This window comes from Haemaphysalis longicornis, unplaced genomic scaffold (assembly GCF_048455015.1).
Source record: "Haemaphysalis longicornis isolate Haplotype H1 unplaced genomic scaffold, Haemaphysalis longicornis Haplotype H1 scaffold_5, whole genome shotgun sequence".
NCBI lineage: Eukaryota > Metazoa > Arthropoda > Arachnida > Ixodida > Ixodidae > Haemaphysalis > Haemaphysalis longicornis.
In genome coordinates, this window is record NW_027526385.1 from 25,050,769 (window position 1) to 25,060,739 (window position 9,971).

Here is a 9,971-nt window from a genome sequence, read left to right on the forward strand (position 1 = left end):
CACGCCAACGTGGTTGCTGCTACAATACGGGGACAACTGACGATTTAAATTTCCCGCTTTTAATACGCCCGTAGCACCAATAATACTCCCAAATGCAGGCGCAGCATGAGTAATGCTGGCATTGGATTTTGACAGGGGGTTAAATAAGAGGTAATTTTTTTAAGGGAATTGTTTAGAGCACAGAAAGTGACGTCTGCAAGAAAATGTGCTATAGTTGTGATTTATAAGAAAATTGTGCAACAGCCTAGTTCAGCATTAGTCAGCTCAACTTCTGCTTCATACCACTACGAACCATGGAGGTAATACATATCGAGAGGGAAATATTTTAGGTGGAACTAATTCCCCCCAAAATATCTGCCACAGTGCGATATTCATGATTTCCTATGACTGGCCATTTATTTCTTTGCGGTAGAAACATCGTTTAGCTGTAAGTTATATTAAGCCAGCCTCACTACAGCATTCTAGGGAGCACATTATACAGTACCGAGAACATTTTTTGCAGAGAGAAGGTGTGTAAAATATAATGCCGAAAGGTGATTATAGTAATTATTATTTGATTATAAACGAAACCTCTCAAGTTTAAAAAAAACCTTATATTCAGGATACCGAGGCAGCAAAGTTGGATACTTTCCAGAATCAGGGCAATTTCATTCATTGTCTGTGGTGATATTGTGTAGCGCACTTTCACCTTTAGAAGCACTCCCAGAAAAAAACGCAAGAAATCACTGATTTTAAATCAATTACTGTGTTATGAAAGGGCCTAAGCAACTGACTCATTTAAAGCAACCATGTAACAAAATATTCTTGTTTCCTTGAAGGTACATGAGGTGAGCAGTAAATCTTCTCGAGGCCCGGTTATTCTGAGAGAAGGGACTGGCGCCATCAATATTGCCCGCAAGAAACACATCACGGATTCGCCGCCTGCATTGTCACTTCAGGATGTGGTCATCCTCTTCGCCACATATATCATCTTTTTCATCGTGTCATCATGTTCTTATGGTTGTGTGCCTTTGAAGAGTTCTTGGGACTTTTGCAGAGAGTTCTTGGAAAGCGTGAGAAATGTGACAGTTGCCTGGTGTCATTTAAGTTGGAGTCTTTGTTGAAATACTTGAAGTGTTCAGCTCTACTTGGGATTTTAAATTATTGGTAGAGGTTAAAGTATCTCTTGAAAGGCATGAAGGAGGTCAGATGAAAGGCATGAAGGGGGTGAAATCAGATGAAGAGGTTTAAGTTACTGGCACATGCAAGTTTCATGTCAACTGAACACTGAAGTCGTGCCTCATTTTTCATCATTGGCACAATGCGCAGGCTGTCTTTGAATCTATAGTGGGTGTTAATGTAGTTCATGGCACCGCATTGTAACGTCCTATTATTCAAGTGTAGCTCATGAGATTTTTTTTCGTGGCAGTGCTGCTGCTGATGCAAAAGTGACAGTGCTTATTTACGCAGATGGCTTGTGCCTTCATTGATAAATTTTAGTACTGTAAGTGAGCTGACACCCATGCCGTAGAAGAATTTAAAATGTGCTTATTTGGCTTGAACAAGTCTTCTCCTTTAAACAAAGTTGCATTTCTTGCTTGGCAGAAGCAGGGATTTGGTCACAATTACACTGACAGCAAGACGGGAGGATTTTTATAGCACGCAACTGAATTTTACCGAAGGTAGCACGTTGAGGCTGGAAAAAATGCTTTCAAGTCTGCTTTGTAAGACTAGTCCCCTGTATGATTCAACGCTGGCTTGTTTGCTTCTTAAGGATGTCTGACTTGTTCCCGCTTGAATTGATGACGTATATAATTAGTCTGCTTGTTAAATTTTATTATGTGTAACATGCTTCCAGCTGCCTGGTTTGCAAAATTAAATAAGATTCACGCTAGCTTTTGTGAGATTTCCCTGGGTGAATTATTTTAAACAACTACAAATTGTTTGGTCAAGTAACGTGCCTTAAGTCAAAGGCCTTTTCAGGACGCTCATAAAGTCTATTTTGCCTACAAATAGCTTGATGTTACACTTACACCTGGTGTCAGGAAACTACTATCTTTAATAATCATGTTTTAATTGTGGCATACTGCCGCATGTGACCTCTCGTGTCAAAATGTTTTATCGTTAATCTTGGCTCGAGCGTTGTTTTCCTAAACTCTTGCACTGCACTGTTGTAGGTTTCTGATAATACAACCGTGTATGGCTTGTTTTTAGGCCTTTCCCTACAATTTAATAGCAAACTGCATTTTCCCAAACAGTTATGCGTAAACGCAGTATGGCAAGCGCAATTAGTAATTCCGTCTTTGAATTACCTTGGTTTATCTGATAAGACAGGATATTTGATGCTCACTGTTGTATAATGTCTGTGTCAGTGCCGCGGTAGACGCACACGTCTATTTATTTATGAAGCAGTCGACCCTAATACCGTCTTTATTGACCATGTTTTTGAGTAAAAGTGAATATGTGAAAATGCCACTTGGAGACTAGTGTTATCGTTATGGTATTTATTCCTTGTACATTGGTCATTTTCTGTGCAATTTAAAATAGACAGCTATTCAAATCTGAAATGTATGAATACTAACACCCAATAAAGTTGTATAGTATGTTGAAAAGCAGTGTATGAGTCATAATAGTTTGTTTCGTGCGTATTTAATGCAAGTATATTGTTTCTTTTATATGCAGCTAAAACCCAGCACAGGATTCTGCGGGTGAATCCAAAGAGGGTGTGCCGCTCTAGGTGCCTCAGACCAACTTTTATATAGAACTGTGCTCCGATAGGCAACTGTTGGGAACTGTCAGGGACCACACTGCTGCGGTGGTTTCTGCTTTCCTATTGTTGGTATCACTGCGGGTCATATATCAAGGCTGTGTTAAAATGGTGTTTGCGGTTTCCTGCTGATACCAATGCATCCGCCAGCCTGGCATATGACCTCGGTTTATACCGACAGGAAATCAGAAATATTGGAAAAGTGGAGTCCCATAGACAGCTTCCCAATGCCTATAGGAACACCGTTTTATATAAACAGCTGGTCTGAAGGTACCTGGAACGGCGCACCGGATAAATTCCATAATCATTTTACATGGATCAATGTTCCAGTAACTTAAACTACCCTTTTGTTTGGAACAGTGATCCGCATACTTTTATTTGGAACCCCGATCCACATAATTTAGTTGGAAAAATATGTGGTGCACTGTTCCACTTAATTTTCAGGATATGTGGAACACGGTTCCAATTATATAACTGGAACTTTTTTGCAAAAAAGTTCCAGTTACTAAGTGGATCTTACGTGGCACCAGATTAAGAGTGTGGCAGCGGTTTCAGTGCGGTGCAAGCGGCGCAGTTTCTTTTTACTCAGTGGTAGGTTGCAGCGTGTGGTAGAACTCAACCACAGCGTTATGCAGTGTAACGGAGAACAGGTTTTTATCATGCTTCTGTCGCTCGTCATTCAGCCACAAAGTAATTGTTCTTTGTAAGTACAGAGCACTTCAGGCGCTCGCTTTGTCGTCGTAGCTCGCTCGCTAGATCCAAGTAGTGCAACAAGGCGTTCCGTTGTAGGGCTTTCTTCAGGCGTACTCCAGACGCTTCGAAAGCCAAGCAGTTTATATGTCATAAGCGTTCGCAAATTGTGTACCGCTGGCGCTTGTTGTACAGGGGGGATTAAAAGAAATACGAACAACGGAGCGCACAGCCTCCGACGCATGCTGCACCGTCTGGCTGCAAAGTCAGTAAACTGCGCGCATGCGCACTTCTTCGAGAGCGTGTGAGATTGTGGCCTACATTTATGGGAAATGCTTGATCAAGAAGCCACCCCGGTCGTTTATTTTGAGGCGCCTTTTCACGCTGCGTCGCCACTGAGCGGGATGATGGTTGAACGGCATCGTGATAACTGCAATCAGCCTGCTGTGCGCTTGGATCCTGAATTCAGTAGATAAAAGGATGCTCAGTGGCTACAGAGCATGGAAAGGCGCCTCAAAATAAATTACCGGCATCGCTTCTTTATCAAGCATTTACCCTAACAGTAGGCCACACTCTTAAACGCTCGTAAACAACTACGCATGCGCGCAGTTTACTAACAGTGCAGCCAGACGGCGCGGCTGTGTGGTGCGTTGTTCGTATTTCTTTTATTCCTCCTGTACATCTACCCGTTCTTCAGCGCAAGGAAAACTATAGGTATACTACATGTGAGAAAAAAAATGCGTAATTAACCGGCAGCGCCCGCGTTCTTTCAGTTAGAAAAGCTGGTTGGGTGATTTTTTTTAATGGTTCAGTTTCCATCGGCGATGGAAATTGAACGCATACGATAGTAAGCGAAAAAGCCGCAGTGTGAAAAAAAAAAGTGGCGCGTTCGAAATGACGCTAAAAGGCTCCAGCCGCGCAAGACAAAAAATACGCCTTCGAAATGACGCAAAACAGATCGAGCGTACGAAATTAAAGCAAGCGCAAAAAGAACAGAACTCCCGCTGGCGCAGTTTCAGGCAGGGGGTACGCGAGCACTACGAAGGCGGCACATTTGAATTGCATGGGCTGGTAGCAGTGAGCGGATAACGGCGGCACAGGCCATTTTGGCGAATGTCCTGTGCAGGATAACGCTCTGCACTTCCGACAGTTTTCACATTGAGTTGAATGGCTTTAGGTTTTTTTTTCTCTCGAAAACCATTTACCAACTAACCAGCCACAAAGTCTTATTACACGCATAAAGCAATGCTTTTCTGCCTCAACACATCGCTCTTCCCAATGCCTGTAGCAAACACATTTCTATGAAACTAGTTAACCATGTTTTTACCGTTCGTAATGACGTAGCGTCGTCTCTTACCCTTTATGTTTTGGGGTAAATGTGATGAGGTGTCCCTGCTTTGTTTTTCGCTCTTCCACGACGGCATTTCTTCATCAACTGCCAGCCTACTTAGATCGGCGGCCGACGCTGGCTTTCCAGGAGCATTTACCTACAATATATTCCTATATTCGCCAAACTCAGCAGCAGAACGCCTCAGCCACTGAAGCACCGCGGCGGGTTCCACTCAAGATTTACTGATCTGAAAATGTCCTTGTGGTTACCTAGGCTTTGCCAGCCGCACCCACGGAGCAGGAATATATTCTTGGCTGCGTCTAATCTCACGGCAACCGTGAAAATTACTTCCGGGAAATTCTCACGGCAGTTTCCATAAAGGCTGGCGGGCGGAAAATTTGCTGAATAGTATTACGTCCCAACGTAACCTAACGTAACATAACCTGACCAAACCTTACGTAACCTAACCGTACGCGTCATAACCTACCCAAATCCCGCCAAACTGCAAGAAACCTAACCTAACCCAGCCCAACGCCACAGAACACAACCTGTGTTAAATGGAATTCAACCAATTCTAAAGTCATGTGCGTCGATCTCTTGATATAGTAAAAACCAAAGTAAAAAAAAAGCACTAACAAAATCCAGATGACCAAAATATTCCGAAAGCTTAAAAAACAAAAAGCATCCCACCGCCGGACTCGAACCTGAGCGTTCTAATATAAACCGAGCACTATACCACAGCGGTACAGGGGCAGCTGCAGACACTGCTTTTTAAAGGGTTATTTATCAGGTTGAGTCTCGGCATAGCGTGCCTAGCCAATAAAAAGTGACTGCCGTGATAAATTTCTGACGGTAATTCTCCCGGTTGCCGGGATAATAGACACTACATATATTCTTCCTCCGTGGCCGCACCGCAGCAGGACGACAGAAAGCCATGGACAAGTAGTACATCGCCCTGACCTCCACCAGCATTCTACTGACGAGCGGTTCGCCACGGGCGGCGCTGTTCGTGCGTGAAGTAACGGTGGTGCCATGCCACGGCCACCGGGTCCCGATAACGCTGATGTACAGTCACCAGCAAAAGTTTCGGGATGTGCAGCGCGTGGCCGAGCGGCGCAAAACTGCATTGCTGCGCCATCTGCAGCCAGCGGGCGCCGGGTCGAGGCTCAAGGAGTGGGCGTGGTTGTCGCACTTTGAGCATGCCTGTACTTTATTTGTTAGCGGGCATCTCTGATTGCTCGCTTGCCCGTGACATGCTGTTGATATTCGCGGCTGCCACGATTATCGAAAGCATGTCACGGGCAAGCGAGTGATCAGAAATTCCCGGCAGTAACAAATAAAGGCCAGGCATGCACAAACGGCGCCTAGCACGCCAGTCCCTTGAGCCTCGACCCGGCGCCCGCTGGCTGCAGATGGCGCAGCAATGCAGTTTTGCGACGTTCAGCCACGCGCTGCACATCCCGCAAACTTTTGCTGGTGACTGTACAGCACGGTGACTTAGCGCGCTGGATACATCAACTTCTTCGTCGTATCAGTTTTGACAACCAACTACGACAAGAGAGAGTCACGAAATGCGGCGAAAGAAAGTTGCCAGACGGGCGAAAAGCATTCGCGAGCACAGTCAAATCTCTGCCGTGGCCACCCCTGATCCCGGCGACGACGCTCTGGGGGGCACGCTGCCCGCGCATCTGCCGAGTGCCCCTTATGTCCAGGCACGGATAAGTGCCGTGCGGTCACGCGATAGGCGGCGTGGAAAGGATCGAATGGATTTTGTCTCCCGCATGAGTGCCTTATAACGGGCTGTGGCATTGAAAAGGCCAGCACGTGCGCGAATCTTTAGAACCTGGCAGCTAGATTACGTTACACGTAGGGGGATTTGCGCTATTTCTTCGCTTACCGGTGTGGCATGAAACTCTCTAGATTCGTGTTTATCCGTTGTCCGTTAATTGCAGCGGCACATCTTCCGCGAAGGCCAAACGGTAGGAAGCAAATAATGGGCTTTCAGAGCAAAACTTTAGTTTGCACCAAAGGAAAGTTTAATGCTTATTTGGCCTAGCCGTGTCACAAATTTTCGGCATTCGTCTTATTTCGCATTATCACCAACACGGAAACGTGGATTTTTGTGTAACGCCTCCATACGTTTCCAAAGTTTTCGGAATTGCAGTATGCCCACCCCATTACCAAATACCACATCAAAACGTGCGAAGGGAGCATCGATTCATTGAGGAGACCGACGGGAGATTGATGGTGATCCAAGACACAAAATACTCAATAAGATCGCAATTCACGTCACACACACACAAAAAAAAAAACGCACAGATGATACCTAAATAATCAGTCCAGAAGTTTTTCTACAGCAGCTTTGAACTGAGTCGGGTTTGTTTGGGTGACGACACTTTCTGGAAGGCTGTTCCATTCGATGGCTGTCAAAACAGGAAATGAATTTAGATAGGCGGTCGTGCGTGCAGACAAGAACGGCGGGAGACAAGAACGGAGACAAGAACGGAGAACGGATTATGGAGACAAGAACGGCGGGAGAGAGAGAGAGAGAGAGAATAAACATTTATTAAGCGAAAGTGCTGATGGCAGGGCACTCGCCCGGTGGAGGGCATCCTTATTCCGGGATACCCAGGCTGCGACTTGCCGTCCAGGCCTCTTTACCAGTTCTTGCTGGTGTCCAAGGTCCGGATCGACCAGACGAGCCATCCACTGCTCAAAAGATGAGAAGAAGATAGGGGGTAGGGAAGGGAATAGGGGGTAGCCTTCGTCCTGCACTGGATGCAAGCTGAGTGATGATGATTATGATCAAGAGTCTGATTACGATGACGACGATGACGCTGATGACTCTGCTAAACCGCAGAAGTCCCGCTGTCCAAGCGGTTGACGAACAGGCCCTTTCTGGTGCACTTCCTCACCACTTAGGCGGAGCTTCCGCCCTCGCGACAAGGGCTGGTGGAACGGCGTGAAGCACCCCAACTTGCCCTTCAAGCGTGTGCGGGTTATTATTGGCGTACAGCTGCGTCGTGTTGCTGCTGTTGTCGCTGCTGCCCTCGTCCTTGTCAGTGTTGTTCCCTGGAGGCCGTGACTGCTGTCGCTGTGTGAAGGTTATTATTGTTGTTTCTTTCGGCATTCCTCGCGTTCTTGTTCTTCTGGGCCGCCTCTCCGTAGGGGAGTACCCGAGTATCTGGGGCAGCTATAGTATACGTGCTCGCAAAAAGGAATACATCCCCCTCGCGAGGGGCACGATCAAATGCACAGCATTTCCGAGGGGGTGCGCCGGCAAGTCGTATGGATTACGTATTGGTTGTTGGTTTTCTTGTTACACGCTGCACGTCATCAAATTTGCGGTGGGCTACAGCGGGGCGTCCCGGCAGCACGAGACGCGACCAGCGCTGCTGGTCTCTCGATCATAGTCTCGATCGCGGGACCTGTGTCGCCATCTTGCGGAGGCGCGTGACAACTTATGGCGGGTCTCTCGATCATAGTCTCGATCGCGGAACCTGTGTCGCCATCTTGCGGAGGCGCGTGACAACTTATGGCGCTTTCGAAACAAACCATAAATGAGTGAAGGATATAAGGCGCTATCGGTGCATCGAAATCCGTGTTGGTTGCGTGGCTCAATCGGTAGTGCGCCCGGCACTTGCCGTTCCGCCCGCGCCGTCATGGGTTCGAATCCGGGCGCCGGAAACTGTTGTTTCTTTTATAGTGTAGTGGCCTGGCTGCGGACTAGGCCGAACGCCGCGTGACATTGTGAGTTACTAAAATGCTATGCATTTAAAAACTTGTTCTCTTTAACTAGGTGCCATGCCTATCCACATACAATAATTCGTGTGGTTCCGTTCTAACCCATGCGTCCTCACCTTTCTCCTCAGTAGCTGCTCGGCCCTGTACTCCTTCCTGGTGACGTCGTCTCTGTCACAAACGTCCCCGTCCAGTGGACAGACACACTCTGAAGTGGTCGCGCAGCTGTCGTAGCACGGTTCGCAGAAGGCGTGGCCACACATAAGAGTATAGGTCAGTCTCGGAAGGTTACCACACGCACTGCAGATTCTGGACGCAGGAATGGGATCCACGAACTTCAGGGGCCTCCTTTCAAGGTCTGCGGAATACCCGACCAGTGCGAACTCCTGCCTCCCGTGAGCCATGTTCAATTGCGTGAACTTCGGAGGGCGGTGTATGCGCTTACCCTACTCGTTGGTAGGGCGTCAAGATGTGCACGACAAAAATCAGCCGTCTTTCGAAGTCTGCGGCTGACGCGCGTTGTTTGGCTTCCGAGATAAGAGCGTCATTAAGCCGAGGTGGCTGCACTGGCTGCACCGTGCACGGGCAGCGCATGATAGATAGGATGAAGGCCTCTCCATAGTGCCCAAACAATCTGCTTTCCCTCACATTGCAGAAATGGAATACTTAAAGACAACATCATCACGGCAATCTGGAACTGTATGGGCATGCTTCACCATCGCATCCTGTATTTTTTTACGTCCAAACGCATCGCCCGCTTCACAATGGGAGTGCGTAGGACGCATGTATCGCCCACATGTCGTAACGTGGGGACGTCAGCTAAACCGGGATCGCCCGACCGTAATTTAATTCGATAGCGGCGTGTGCCTGGTTGCAAAGGCAACCGATGTTTTAGATTACTGAAGTTGCGGAAATCTGGCCAGCGATAAAAAAACTCAGCGTCGCGGCGGAGCACATTTTTCCGACCTTGCCGCTTTCCACCACGCTTCGCACCGAGATTAACAAGCCACGTGACTAAAGCGCTGGGAAGGCTAGCAATTGGGGGAGAGTGGTCGGAAGAGAAGGAAAAGGCTTTGTTGGCCGCTGAGGGCTGATGCATTTGGCATTGAGAAAACACAGGAGACAATGATTGCGGTGATGTTTTCAGCACAAGCAGCAGTTTCCTCGGCAGCCTGTTAGCCTTCTGGAGGAGTGTGCCGCAGCTGCCAGGGCTAATTCGCCCTGCAATTGTTTACAATCGATTCCCTCTTGCTCTGATGTCTAAAGCTCTTATAAGTCACTATCTCGTCAATAGCGTGCAACTAAAGTAATTGTATCAAAGACGACACAACGTGCTCTCCCTTACGCAATTAAACCAATTAAACCTGACCATTCTGATCTTCAGTATCTATTTTTGATTAGTATTGCCACGAACTATGTATGGGTTGGTTTATTTATTGTTTGTGTTTACTGCCGGGCCACGCC

The 9,971-nt window shown here is 47.2% G+C and overlaps 1 long non-coding RNA gene across 1 annotated transcript in view; it reads right to left on the reverse strand.

The window, feature by feature from the left end:
- The window catches only part of LOC144137962 (uncharacterized), a 29,619-nt gene extending 20,202 nt beyond the window's left edge, over positions 1-9,417 (reverse strand). Inside the window, exon 1 of the long non-coding RNA XR_013315777.1 lies at positions 8,627-9,417. This is a non-coding gene — a long non-coding RNA (uncharacterized LOC144137962). The remainder of the gene's footprint in view (positions 1-8,626) is intronic.
- Between the last annotated feature and the right edge of the window lie 554 nt (positions 9,418-9,971).